Source organism: Canis lupus, chromosome 22, assembly GCF_011100685.1.
Source record: "Canis lupus familiaris isolate Mischka breed German Shepherd chromosome 22, alternate assembly UU_Cfam_GSD_1.0, whole genome shotgun sequence".
Taxonomy (NCBI): Eukaryota; Metazoa; Chordata; class Mammalia; order Carnivora; family Canidae; genus Canis; species Canis lupus.
In genome coordinates this window covers 27,349,189-27,364,228 of record NC_049243.1, presented here as the reverse complement: position 1 = coordinate 27,364,228, position 15,040 = coordinate 27,349,189, and the positions used below count along the sequence as shown (strand labels likewise).

At 41.4% G+C, this 15,040-nt stretch overlaps 1 pseudogene; it reads left to right on the top strand.

The window, feature by feature from the left end:
* The first annotated feature begins 9,133 nt into the window (after positions 1–9,133).
* Positions 9,134–14,808, top strand: LOC100682890 (annotated as a pseudogene).
* Positions 14,809–15,040: the final 232 nt, after the last annotated feature.

Below are 15,040 nucleotides of genomic sequence, written 5' to 3'. Positions count from 1 at the left end.
CTTTCCACCTATTTGCTTCCAAAGCCCATATTACCGGGAGGGTGTGAGGAGTGCAGCCCCGTGTATATAGAAGCATGCGCCAACCTTTCCACTTGCTTCTTTTCCCCAGCTTCATACACACCAGCAGGAATCTGAACAAGGTGGGGGCTTAAAAGCAACACTTTGGAAACTTCCTGGAATGAAAATCTACCTTCTCTTTAAAAAAAAAAAAAAAATTCCTACTTGGTTTCCCTTTTGTGGCACTTTCTTTTCTCTTACCTTTTTTCTTAAACCCACTGTCCTCCTCACATTTGGAGCTAATCCCTGACGCAGCTAATCTTTCCATCTCTAGTTACCCACGCTGAAGTTTTCTCTTCTCTTACTGGTGGGTGAAATGGTGGTTAGTTCTAGGACATTAGTATTGTCTGATTCTATTTGTCACCTTTTAATTCCTGACTGAGTCATGCGGCCAAGTTGTGGAGGAGATCCTTGCTTAACTACACTCTCTGGCAACAGACAGCACGGTAATTAATACATTGTTAGGACAGAGAACAGAAACGGTTTGAAATCCCAGGTTCAATGCTTTACTAGCTCTGTGACTGCGGACAAATTTATAAACATCTCTAAGCCTTAGTTTCTTCACTAAATGCGGACAGAATATATTGTTGTAAGAATTAAATAAGGTAGTGGATACAAAAGAGCATCATGTATGGCAAACGGCGAGCTGACTAATGTTAGCCATTACCAGGCATCGTCACAATCATGCTTGCCATTAACTTCCCAGGCCAGACAGTGGCAAATCATGATGAATAAGCTTCTAACTTTGAGGTCCTTGCAGGCAACCCTTAGGGATAGACATATAAACACATGATCACATGACAATTGCAATCTGACCCTCCGCCCCAATTTTTCTGAATTTCTTACATTCAAAAAGATACAGAGCAATGCCTTTGAGTCAAACAGTAAATTGAAGCTAAATATTTTTTACTCGACATACTCATCAAATCTCTAGGAACTTCATCTTCAAGATTTTCTTGATGAGTCTTCGTCACTCCTTTCTACTCTTAATTTTCCTGAACTGTTACTGTATTTTTTTCTCATGAATACTTACTACCTATCAAAAGAAAGAAAGAAAGAGAAAGAGGAAAGAAAGAAAGAAAGAAAGAAAGAAAGAAAGAAAGAAAGAAAGAAAGAAAGAAAGAGAAAAGAAAAAGAAAGAAAAAAAGAAAAGAAAGAAAAAAAGAAAAAAAGAAAAGAAAGAAAAAGAAAAGAAAAGAAAAGAAAAGAAAAGAAAAGAAAAGAAAAGAAAAGAAAAGAAAAGAAAGAAAAGAAAAGAAAAAAGAAAATGGACGGGGACACCTGGGTGGCTTGGTGGTTAAGCAACAGACTCTTGATTTCAGCTCAGGTCATGATCTCAAGATCGTGAATTGAGCCCCTCGTAAGGCTCCATGCTGGGTGTGGAGTCTGCTTAGGATTTTTTCTCTCCCTCTCCCTCTGCCCCCTCAGGACTCCACACCACTCATGGACTCTCACTCTCTCTAAAAGAAAAAAAAAAAAAGCAGACATCTGTAGAACTAAGAAGCTCATTATCCTGGTTCAAATAAAAAGATTAAAAATCAGAACAGCAGATTCAGGACCCCTTCTCCCCCTGAAGTACAAATGAACATGTCCCCAGTGCCATTAAAGTAGGCAGCTTCTAAAAATCTGATATTAGTGGCCAACATTGCTGGCTCTCAGAATCGTTAATCACATTAGCGAATGAATCATTCACTAAAGAGATCAGGGCTGGTATTCTGACACTAATTCCCAAGATGCAGAATACAAAGCTGAATCACATCTGCCATTTTTGGGTGACTGTGACAGTTGGTCTTAAAGTACGAAGTTTTGACAAACCACTGAATTTCTTTACTCCATGCCTTGCAGTTTAGCTGGAAACAAAATCTTTAAAAAAAAAAAAATCTTCATTTTTTTTTTCCGCATCTACATGCTCCAAATTTTTGTAGACGTCTTTATGACTGTTACTTTGATGTATATGCCAAACAGGATAAACCCTTGAAAGGCAACATTGCTAATGAACACAAGGATCTTTATATAATTGTAATAGCCAGTTTGGCTAGTTTTATGGGTGTGTGTACATTTAATTTTGAGTTGAGCAATATCCAATTTGGCAATGAGCTAGAATAATATGAGTCTTTCTGCTTGTTTGTTTTAATTACTAACAACCAGAGAAAAACTATTCACAGCAGCCAAGGGAATTAAATCAGAAATGCACTCTACTACTTGAGGACTGCCCATTATCGTGCCAAAATGGATGTCACTTATTCAGGAGGTGTAAGAGTCAAGAGAGGCAAATTTGGAGTTGTGATAAGTGAGGAAAACACATAGATAGATGGGTTTTTTATTTGTTTGTTTTTCATATAAGTAGGTGTTAAGTTTTTGAGGGATAAAACATCTTTCCTTCAACCAGAAGGAAAGAAGCCCCAGTAATAATCATTCATTCATTTAATACTATTTATTGTACATTCATGGGCCAGGCCTTGTTCTAGGAGCTGAGGATACCACAATGAACAAGTAAAATATTCTCTTCACAAAGCATACATCCTAGTGAGCAATAAACACAGTAAACAAATGGACAAACAGAAGTATGATTTCAGGTAGTGCTAGGTGCCATAAAGATAGCTAGATAGCTAATCAGAGAATGGCTCTCTGAGGAGTCAATATTCAAATAGGGATTTAAATGGCATGGGGTTGGGGGGAGAGGTATGCAGCCATGCTGGAATCTGGGAGAAGAACATTCCAAGCAGAGTGACCAGCAAGAGTAAAGGTCCTGAGGCAGGAATACACTATGACTGTTCAAGAAACAGCAAGAGGCCAGTGAGGATAGTGAACAAGGGAGAAAGAGGTGAAAGGTAAGATCAGAAGTCTTGGCAGGGGGTGTTGTTTACACAAGGATATGTGAGGTACGGAGAGATGTTTGGATTTTAATCTAAGTATCCTGGGAGCCATTGAAGGGTTTTATGAAGGTGAGAGGCAAGATCTGACTTCTGCTTTCATGATACAGCCCTGGCTGCCGTGTGGGTCTACAATCTTGAGAATAAAAGCCATGAGGTTCTGTTAAGAGGCTATGAATAGAGTTGGGCAAGAGATAATGGCATCTGAGATCAGGGCGCTCCACAGAAGCACTATAAAAGTGTCAGATCCAAGGATTTGAAGATTGAGCCAATAAGCTATGCAGTAGATTAAGTTTTGGGAAGACCACTTTTCCTACAACAGTGATCATATTTGCTGTACCTAAAAAGATGCTCAAAAATATTTGTGAAGTGAACAAACTGATCTGAGAGTCAGAAAACACAAATTCTAGTCCCACTCATTTACCATCTACCTAAGAGTTCTTTGCCTTAGTCTTATACCCAGACACATGGTAGTGGTCAGGGAGCCCTTCATGAGGCTTGAAATATGCTGCCACAGACTGCAACCCGCAGCCACAAGTCAGGCAGCAACAGTAACAGCCCAGGTTGACTTTATACGAAAGTACATGTGAAATAAAAGTTGTCCTTTCACTCAAATTTTTACTTGGATCTTATTTAATAGGTTCCCCATTAATTCTACTGAGCAGAATTCACACTTCTTGGCCTGGCATTTTAAGTCTTCTATGATTTGTCTCCCACTTTTTCTACTTCCAAACATTTCCTTCACATGCCTTATTTTTCAGTCCAAATGAATTAAGCCCTGTATTTTTTTTTTTTCTGCTTCCATATCTTTGCCCATGCTAGGAATTTCCTGCCCAATCATCTTCTATTCATCCTTCACAAGACCCAGCTCAGTCTTCAAAACTTTGGCCTCAACAACCTACCCTCACTCCAAACCTCTCCATCAAGGCTGAACTCCTAAAAACTGCCACCCTAGAAACTGTAGGGGAAACCTCCAGCAGTCAGTCATCTCATTGTATATGTGCTTTGAGGGCAAAGAGAAGCCTTTACACAAGTCATTGGCTAACATATGTCAGGAAAAGCCCAGAACACAGACTCTTCGTTTTTTACTATTTCTGTCAAGATGCCAAGGGTTTAGATCAATGCTTCATTAAACTCCACTTCTTTGTGTGGAAGTTAGAATAAAACAATCTTTAAGAACAACCACAGATCAGTTTTCCTAGCCTTACTAAAGTCATGGGTCTTAGCATAAAGCCCAGGTTTAGACCTAATCACATCTCCTTTCCAAACAAGTTTTGTGGGGTTTTTTTTTCAAAATTTCTAGATGCCTTTATGATCTTTATAATTACTTGACCTCAGTTTTTTTTTTTTAATCTGTAAAAATCAGGGTAATCATTATAACTACCTCACAGGATTGTTTTGTGGATTAAGTTAGTTAACATAGAATAATCATGTCTAGCATACATGTTTAAAGTTATATACATTAGGTCTCTTTTTAGAAGGGGAAGAAAGCCTTGTAACTGACTAGTCATAGTTATTGAGACAGATAAACAGCCACTTACTTGGTAGGTAGATGTTGTCCAGCCCCAGAGGAAGGTGGAAACCACCTAAATTTTGCCTGCATCTCCACCTCACCCTAGCTCCTAGCCAGTGACATCACCCGGGTATGTGAAGCCAGCTACTTTCCAGTGATCCCAAATGCCCACCCTACCTATAACTACTGCTATGTAAGTGGGCATTGCAAAAGGCATCTCCAGTGACTCAAAAAACACACACAGGCACACACACCCACGCATGCACACACATACACCCCCACACAACCAATCAATCTATCAAACAGGGCCAGAAGATTAAAGGGAGAAACTAATGCTTTATGGTTTCTATAGTGAATGGCTCTTATAGGCCTGTGGCATTCTTGGCAGAAGTTCCATAACCAAAAGACTCCTACTCCACTCCCTCTCCTTGGGACTCTACTGCCAGCATTTCTTCCCTCAATCATCCCATTTCTGTACTCTGAAATCCTATGCAGCATGCCACCTTCTAGGAGATATGTTTAAGCCACAAGATAAGAGTTATACCCCCATGCATGAGTCATTCGTATTATCTCGCAATGGAGAATCCTTTTAACGGAGGCAGCCCACTCTCACTGCAGTGAATAGGTATTGCCTGCCTTCATTCTCTTGCTGTTCCATGTAACCTCCTCTTATACCTCAGGCTCTGAGAGTTCTTCATTCTCTATGTCAATTCCTAATGCCTGTACTTCACCCTCCTCCTGTCTGGATGATGATGATGATGATGATAATGATGATGACACTGAACACTTAGTATGAGCCACACTATACTCAGGGACTTGTAAATATAACTCCTCACAGCAACCTAATGAATAAGGTATTATTATTATCCTCATTAAACTCAGGAGGAAACTGAGGCCTGACATGTTATGCAACTTGGTGAAGTCACATAGTTAGGAAGTGACAAAGCCAGAAGTTAAACCCAGAATAATCTGGCTTGAGAGCCCATAACTTTAACCACTTTGATGTACTTTCTCTCCTCTGAAGGACCTATTTTTACTCACATCTTGATCCCAACCTGCCTACTGACCCTTTAATTTTGCATGTCCCTCAGTTTGAGTATACTTGGAACACCCAGTAAATTCTCTTGAATCTACCAGGCATAGAAGTCTACCTTCTGCCTTCTCCATGAGGACAGGTGGACAATGACCTACAGATCTCGAAGTTGATAGAGAGGGGCACCTGGCTGGCTCAGTCAGAAGAGCATGCAACTCTTGATCTTGGAGTTGTGAATTCGAGTTCCATGTTGGGTGTAGAGATTACTAAAAAATAAATAAATAAGCTTCAAAATGTTTTTACTTAAAAAAACCAGTTCATATAGAGTATTACTTATAGTTGTATATATTTATTCCTGGGCTACATTATACTGAAGAAATTGGCTAACTCAACAGTTACACCTAAAATACTTCTCGAATCCGTATTCACTACAGAGGTTAAAAAAAAGCTATCTAACTCTTGGATGCCTGGGTGGCTCAGCCAGTTAAGTATCTGCCTTCTGCTCAGGTCATGATCCCAGGGTCCTGGGATCAAACTCTCTCCAACTCCAGGCTCAGCGGGGAGTCTACTTCTCCTTCTTCCTCTGCCCCTCCCCCGGCGTGCTCTCTCCCTCTCAAATAAATAAAATCTTTTTAAAAAAAAGCTATATAACTCTTCCCTAGTCCCTTTTCAGACAAGAGAGAACATATGATACAGTTCTGACCAATAAGAAGTCGGAAGTCGGGATCCCTGGGTGGCTCAGCAGTTTGGGGCCTGCCTTTGGCCCAGGGCGCGATCCTGGAGTCCCGGGATCGAGTCCCGCGTTGGGCTCCCGGCATGGAGCCTGCTTCTCCCTCCTCCTGTGTCTCTGCCTCTCTCTCTCTCTATGTCTATCATAAATAAATAAATAAATATTAAAAAAAAAAAAAAGGAAGTCGGAAGTCTATAAGTTAGGGGTGGACAGACTTCTAAGAAACATCTTTCATCAAAAAAAAAAAAAAAAGGAAAAAAGATCACCAGTCCTGACCCATTTCCCTTGCTGCTGTCATATAAATGTAGTATCTAGAAACAATGTTGACACAACAAGAAAGCATGTCAATGCACTGAAGACAGTAGAAAGAAAGTTAGATTCTTGGGCTTTGAAGACATTGTTGAACTTCTGCTCACCCACTTGTACGTGAGATAATTAAACATCTTTATTGCCTAAGCCAATCAGCATACTTGCAGCTTAAAGCATTCCTTATGATACAATAGTAACAATAAATGGTTTACGTTGCAAATTATGGATTCCATTATTCAAAGAAATCCTTTGCCAGCTTCTAAATATAGTAAGTTAAACTTCTAGGAATGGTGTAGGGGCTCTGGGAGAAGAGAAGCCTAACATCCTTACTACAAAGACTCCAATCTGAGGGGAGGGCTAATCCTGGTAACCAGCCTGCACAGAAGGCAATGTGTTGAACTGTAGATGATACACTGAATGAAGCAAAATATAAGGTCAAACAAAAATAGTCACTCCTATAAATTCAAGCCAGACAATATCATCACAAGAGGGAAAAATAGCGATACTATCCTTGACTCAGATTCAGACACCGGTGTTCTGATCCCAGTCTTGCTGCCTTGGTCATATCAGCTAAGCTCTCTGGGCCTCAGTATCCTCATTTGTGAAAAGAGAGAAGGGACCAGATAACTTCTTGATGCAAAACATATCTAAAACATTTTAATTCTTTGAACGCATATATTTTCCCATTGAAGGTGAACGCTATGACTTAGCGGTCATCAACTTTCCTTTTACCCACAAAAAGCATGGAAATACAACCTTATACCTCTGCCTTCTAGTTACAGTGAGTACAAAGGTAAATATTCCTTAGCGAATTACGTGGAAGAATTACAACAGAAGATCTGCTGACAACATACATCATTATCCAAAGTTCAACCAAATCATAAGACAGAATCAGTGTTTACTTCATTTAACATTCTTGATCACATAGGACTTCCCTTTATGTAAATAAAATATAATCTGCCCAAAGGCCAATTTACAGAGAGCTTTGCTTTTCCTCTTTTCCTTTCCTACTTCTGTCATGTTATCTATCCTATCCATCCTTTCCCATTGTAGATATATCCCCCATAGGTTGCCCCCAACAAAATTAATTTCATCTCATTTTTCCCCTTAGATTGCTGCTCTCTGCTTTCCACTGTGATATGATTAGATTACCAACAAATCCTGTGTTATTACATCAAAAGGAGAATTCCAGTCTCACAGAGAATGTCAAATCAAGGAGAAAGAAAAAGGGATTCACCTGGCGGATAAATCCAGAAAAATTTTAAACCCTGACATTCTAAAACCTTGTCATTTAATTCTTGCATGTGCTTTCTTCACATCATGAAGAAAGCTTACTTTCTTCACAACCGAGCTTACTAAGTAGCTACTGCAGACTTCCTGGTTTGAGAGTAGTATGGCAAACACCATAAAAAGCTCACAGATAAATAATATGTTCTTTGCTTTCAAGGGACTTACAATTTTTCATGGTAATTATATAAATACCTCTAATATATGGCAGTCCACAAAGCAATATGAAATGTTAGGAAGAAGAAATTAATTTCAACTGACAAAGCTTTAAGGAAGAGTGAAAATGGAGACATAGACAATGGCTTATGTTTATATTCTATTCTGAAACATACTTTCTAGTTTGTGAAGTGTCAATCTGCCCAGAACTTAACTTAGATCAAAAAGTTAAATACCATATTGGCATTTTGGATGAGCTGGCTAGGATCTTCAGTGTCATAGCAAGATTAACTCTTAAGTGGATTAACTCAAAGTGGATCTGCCTTCCTTACAGCTGCTTCCTTGCCTTCTCCATCCCACATAACCAAGATAAATAAGGAGAGAGAATGTGGAGCCAGGAGCACCAAGGATAGATACAGAGCTAGAGTATGCTTCCGCCCATCATGGCGTCATCTCTTCCTCTGTTCCCTGATCCTAGCAGCGAAAGAAACCTCCCAGAAACTCAGCTCCCCCAATAAATCTCAACTGCAACAGCAATTCCTTCCATTCACAGATTTCTTCCTCCCTCACCTTACGCCTCCTCCCCTACCCGCCTCCCTAGGACCATCCTAGTCAGTATTCTGGCCTTTGCTTCTGACATGCTTCCTCTCAATGCCTCAGAGTGTCTGTTTTGATAAAAAAGAACATCATGTCATAAATGGTGCTGTCTGACGCTCAGGCCAGGAGCAGCCAAGGAACTGTAAAGATCTGTTTAGAATCACGACCACTTAGCAGGCACACGGCCACTAGGCCTTTATGACCATTAATTGGTTTATCCTCCCTGAATCCCTCCAAGGCATCTCTTAGTATCTCCATTTGACAAATAGAGCAAAACTAAAATGCAGAGAAATTGACTAATTGACTGACTTGCCATAAGGGGAAGAAGATGGCAACAGACTATTAAAAGCAAGTCCTGTCATGAAACTTGAAGATTTTGAATACTTGCCTGCCTTTCTGCAACATGTTAGTATCCAAGTTTTTTGAATTTGGAAGGAGATTCTTCGAATTTCTCTAATTTACCCACCTCCACTTTCCAAACCAGAAAATCAGGGCCGACTGAGAGCAAGGACTTACTCAAGGTCATGCTGTGACTAAGAAGAGGATGTAAGACTCCAACCCAGGTATCTGTACCCCAGATGCAGTGCTCTGTCAACCCTGAGGAAACCCAGATCCAGAAACATGAAGTCACACAACCTGCTGATGGCCATGCTGCCCTGGGCGTGCTGTCCCAGGAGAGATATGAGAACAGGTATACACTTTGTGCACTGTGCAAAAGCCTGTGGCCAAGGAGACAAGTGGAGACTAGAATCCAGCCTGTACTCTCTCAACGAAGCTCCATGTTTTGGGATAGGAGTAGCAACCACCAGAAGGAGGGGCACCATCTGCCCATAGCTGCTGCCACTCACAGAAGACCCCTTCTTCTAACATGCACTAGGGCATCCCCCAGACCAGCAGCAGCTCTGAGACTAAGCCTCTTGACTCCTCATCTAGTTCTGAAGAGGAAAAAGAAGTTGTTTTTGGAAAACGGAGAAAGGAAACCAAGAGTGATATGTGGCTTCTAGTTTCTAGGATATTATTGTACACCAAGAAGAAGGCAATGTAACCAGATTGCCTGGCTAAAAATGTGCCAGGATACTTTATTCTTGTTATAATATAACACACTCTAAATGTAGCACAGTTGATTCAACTCCATATTAATTAAATATGTTTTGGAGTTTTTAAAAACACTTTTTGGAAAAATGTGTGCCAGTGCTCCAAGTTCTGCACAAAGCAGGATGCCAGGATAAGTCTTTTAAAATTATAAGGGAGTGTAGTTTCCTTTGTGTCTAACCTGCTTCAACTGCCACTGATCCTTGACCTGACCAAGACTGCGGGTTGGGGAAAGGGGACAGATATTATACTATACTCATTCGCTATGGAGGTACAACTGCCAGACGAGAGATTTTTCCATCTTGGCCAGAGGCCTAGTCACTCCCTTTTTTTCTAGAACAGTGTTGTAGCTGTAACACTCCTAGGGCTACACCTTCTACTTCAGCTGTATTAGATCTCCGGGCATGTAGGCTCTCCCTTCTCCAGGGAAGCCAGTACAGGCTGACAGCCCTGCTACAGCAAGTGAGCTAGAGGAGCTGCTCATGGTGAGGAGCGAAAGTCAAGGAAGAGTCAAATGAATCTGAGATTTCTAACTTGGCCAACTGGGTTCAGGGCAATATCAATAACCAAAATGGAGAAAAGAGGAAGAGGGGAGTTTTGAAGTTAAATAAAATGAACTCTGCTTTGGAAATATTGACAGCCAGCTATAAATAAAAGTCTCAAGTTCAACAAATGCAGGGAAGAGTAAGAGGTGCAAAAATCAGGGCATGCATCATGAGGCTTTCTTCTCTTTATCTTCCCATTGTCCAAAAAGCCCATTATATTTGCCAGAAGGTAGAAAGGGAGGGTGGAAGGCAGGAAGATCATTTTCAACCTTTCCAATGATCTATTAGTGCATCACCAACTACCTCAAACTCGGTGGCTCAAAACAACAACAATTTATTATTTTTCACCATTCTAAGAGCTGGCTGGGTGGTTCTTCTGCCTTATGTTGTGGTAAATGGGCCATCCAAATGGCCTCACATCAAATGGCTGCCCACAGGTGATGGATGCCAATGGGGAGCACAGCTAGCGCCATCAGTCAGGTGACATCACTTCTCCATGGACTTTTCTCTGTGGCTGCTTGGGCTTCTTCACAGGTGGCAGCTGGGTTCTAGGAAAGAGACTTCTGAGAGAATAGATCCAAATGTGCAAAAGCTTATTGACCTTTCTCTTGCATTGTGTCTGCTAATGCCATATTGGCCAAAGCTCATTAAAAGGCCAAGCTTAAATCAACATGGAGGGAAGTACACAGGGCATGAATACTAGGGTGCATGGTTCATTGCGGGGCCACCAAAGCAACAGTCCACTGCGCCTTCTAATATGACAATTAGACTTTTAAAGACTCAAAATCTGCTCTAATCTTATCGCTCACATTGCCACATGAGCTCTCACTCTGGATAGACTAGGCTTCTTGTTTTATTATTTTTTTTAAGATTTTATTTATTTATTAATGAGAGACACAGAGAGAGAGGCAGAGACACAGGCAGAGGGAGAAGCAGGCTCCATGCTGGGAGCCTGACGTAGGACTCGATCCCGGGTCTCCAGGATCCGGCCCTGGGCTGAAGGCGGCGCTAAACCGCTGAGCCACCCGGGCTGCCCTAGACTAGGCTTCTTAGATTCTGAGCCTCTGCAATGAGAAAGAATGCTAATGTCCACCCATTCCACTCATACGCACACGGGCACACAATCACAGTCAGTCTACCCACAGACCCTTCTACTTCTTACGTTCCTACTAAAATCCAGTCTTTTAGTTTCTTGTATCTTGTTCCAAAACAAAACCTTTTACTACACTTCTTTTCAAAGGGGCTTTACTTGCTCTGGTCTTTCAGATTTCACAAAAAAATTCATTTTGTTCTTAGGGAAAAAATAAAGGAAATTAGGAGAAACAGACAGGCAGAGTGTGAAGTAGCTCTGGCTCTGGAGACAGACGATCCTAGGATGGAATCCTGACTCTGCCGCATGCTGGCCTGTGACTCAGCACTATTGTTTGGTTCTGGTCTTTTCTCTGAGCCTTACTGTCCTTATGTGTAAAGTGAAGATTATCATAGTAGCTACTTCCAATGACTCTTGGAAGGCCTAAGTATGATAATGAATGCAGGGTCTTTAACGTGATGCCTGACACAAGGTGAACACCAAATACATGTTAGCTCCTATTATCCAAAGGACACAATTTACTGTTAAGCAAGTGACATGTGAATAAAAAGGTTACAAGCGGGCTCTCTCATTGAGAGACCAAGCTCTCAGTGCAACAAATTATAAAAATAAGGTGTGGGCAGCCCAGGTGGCTCGGCTGTTTAGTCCCGCCTTCAGCCCAGGGCGTGATCCTGGAGACCCAGGATCGAGTCCCACGTCGGGCTCCCAGCGTGGAGCCTGCTTCTCCCTCTGCCTGTGTTTCTGCCTCTCTCTGTTTCTCTCATGAATAAATAAATAAAATCTTAAAAAAAAAAAAAAAAAAAAAGGTGTATGTGTGTTTGTGTGTTAAGGGGAGGGCTGTAGCTGTAGGACTTATTGGTTCAACCGATGAAAAGTCCAGGTGCAAAACAGGCTGAAGTCAGAGTTTTAATCAATCCTGTCAAAACTCAGGTTTTGTTTATTGTTTGTTGTTGTTTTCTTTCGTTTCTGTTTTTTGCTTCCACTCTGCTTTCCTCATGGGTGTCGTTCTGAGGCTCCCCACAGTGAGAAGACCGTCTCCCCAGTATCTCTGTCATGGCCTCTCCTTTGTAAATCCTTTGAAGAAAAAGTGGGAGTCGCTCAGAAGTCTCAGCCAAAGACTCTCCACATCTAACCAACTCTGTTAGGAGGATCACAAGTCCATGGCTGAGCCAATTGCTGTGGGCAGGGGAATCCTGGGATTAGACCCAGGCCTTATGCTCAACTGCTGAGCCCCTCTGGAGTGCGAGTGCATGGCTGGGAATGCCAGAACGTGGGGCCCCGGAGGACATCAGGGTGCCACTCCTAGAAAAGCAACTGGGGGAAGGGGCAGGTAACATACTTCCACAACACTGGACACCACACTTACTTCTCATGGCAAAATCTAGAAATTACCCATGAAAGAGTTAAGTGAATTATAGAATATACATAGGAATCTGGGAAAACAGTTGTTTTAAATGAAAATGTGAACGATGTGGGAAAATTAACATTCACTATGTTAAGTGAAAGAAGCTGGAACCAATTTCCCACTCACAACATGCAGCACCACTCTTTCCCTCTCTTCGCACCCATCCGGCACTCTGCTCCCCCATTCATCGCAGTGTGCTACTGTCTCTGTCCTTATCATGATCATGAGGGCCAGCGTCTGGAATTCTCATGGGAAAAAAAAAAAGTCCTCCACATCAGTTTGCTTGATTTCATTTTGGCTTTTGTCTCATGATCACCTCCTTCCGGTTACAATGTCTCAGCTCTTCTGGGTATGCAGGACGGGACTCCCTTGCCCTTTCAAGGCTCACCCTGGGTCCTGGCCATTGTCAGTTTTTATCAAGATTCACCAGGATCTATGCCCTCTTGTGATCCCTGACCCCTGCCAAGGGAAAACCAAGCAGTCTCCAAACTTGGTGTTGTTGCTCATCAGCCAATGGAGAAAGGCTTTCCGAAAATGGCAGGGGAGATCTGTCTTTCTCTCCCCACATTGTTCTTTAATAATGGCATTCCAAAGATAATCGCCTGCCCCATCCCACTGCTTTTTTGTAGAAACCCAGAGAATAAGTCTTACAGTAGAAATTTCAAACCAAGAAGGGATGACATCTTGAAAATGATGCATTTTAGACTCCTGTCGCAATCTGCCACCAGATCTTTCTTTTAGAGATTTCTTGACTCGTTTGGAGTTTGAGGTTTGTTTGTTTGTTTGTTTGTTTGTTTGTTTCTTCCAATAGTTTCCCTGATAGCTCTAAATCCCCCCATGCCTGGCTGCTGATCTTTGACCCCCATTTAACTCAATATCAAAAACAAATCCCCTTTCTTGATTTGAATTGGAATTATTCATATCCCCCAGGGATAGTGTGGTCAGTTAATATACTATCCAGATAAGAACGAGTTAGAACCCAAGAGAGAACTTTTAATAATTTGGCTGGGACAACATGTAGAAACCAGGCCTCCCCTCAGCAAGCTCTTGTCGGGCAAACCCTATGTGATTACCCAAAAGCCCTAACACGGAGCTTTGTCCACAACACATGCTCAGTAAATATCACTTCACTGATTGGTTGTGCTGTGTCATTTTTCTGATGTGCCGTTAATGCCATAGTACATTTCAAAGTTCCAACTTTTGTCTTTTTTTCCTTCTGTTTTATAACTCCAATTGTATGCAGCAAGATTCTTCCCTGAATGATCTTAAACTTTCCCTACCAAATCTTTCCTAAAAAGATATTTTGGGCTCTCTTTTCTGGTGTACCAGAAGGAGGCAATCCTCTTTTCATGCCTGGCAACAACCATGGTTCATGGTCCCATCTGAAGAGTGTGGCAGCTCCAACGCATTGGATGCTGGATAAACTGACTGTTGTGTTTGCAGCTTGTCCATCTACAGGTCCCCATAAGCTGAAAGACTATGTTCCTCTCCTCATTTTCCTAAGGAAAAGATTTAAGTATGGCCTAGTAGGAGATAAAGTAAAGAAGATCTGCATGCAGTGTTTTATTAATATTGACGTCAAGGTCCAAGATGATAGAATTTACCCTTCTAGTTTTATGGATGTCATCATCATTGACAAGACCAGGGAGAGTTTTGGTCTGATTTATGACACCAAAGGTCACTTTACTGTTCATTGGATTATACCTAAGGAGGCCAAGTAAAAGCTGTTCAAAGTGAGAAAGATCTTTGTGGGGACAAAAGGAATCCCTCATCTGGTAATCCATGATGCTCAGACCATCCGCTCTCCTGATCCCCTCATCAAGGTAAATGACACCATTCAGATTAATTTGGAGGCAAGAAAGATTACTAATTTCATCAAGTTTGACACTGGTCAAACTGTTAGAGGTGCTAATCTGAGAAAAATTGATGTGATCACCAATAGAGAGAGAGACACCCTCGTTTCTTTGATATAGTTCACATAAAAGATGCCAATGGCAATGGCTTTGCCACCTGGCTCTCTAACATTTGTATTATTGGCAAAGGCAACAAGCCATGCATTTCTCTTCCCCTATCTGCCTCACCATTGCTAAGGAGAGAGATAAGAGATCGGTGGGCAAATAGAGCAGTGGGTAAAATGATTTCTAGGTGATGTGATTGGAAGTCCTTATACTCAATTAAAGATAATACGGCATGATTAAAAATAGTAATAAAAAGATTAAAATATATTTTTAAACATACCACAGTGTGTGTTGTGCAAGGAAGGAAGATACAACCACGAGCACAGAGGATACATGGTAAATCCTTGCCTTCCCAGAACTTGCAGGGTAGATCTACTGCAGGACACTTGCAGGTA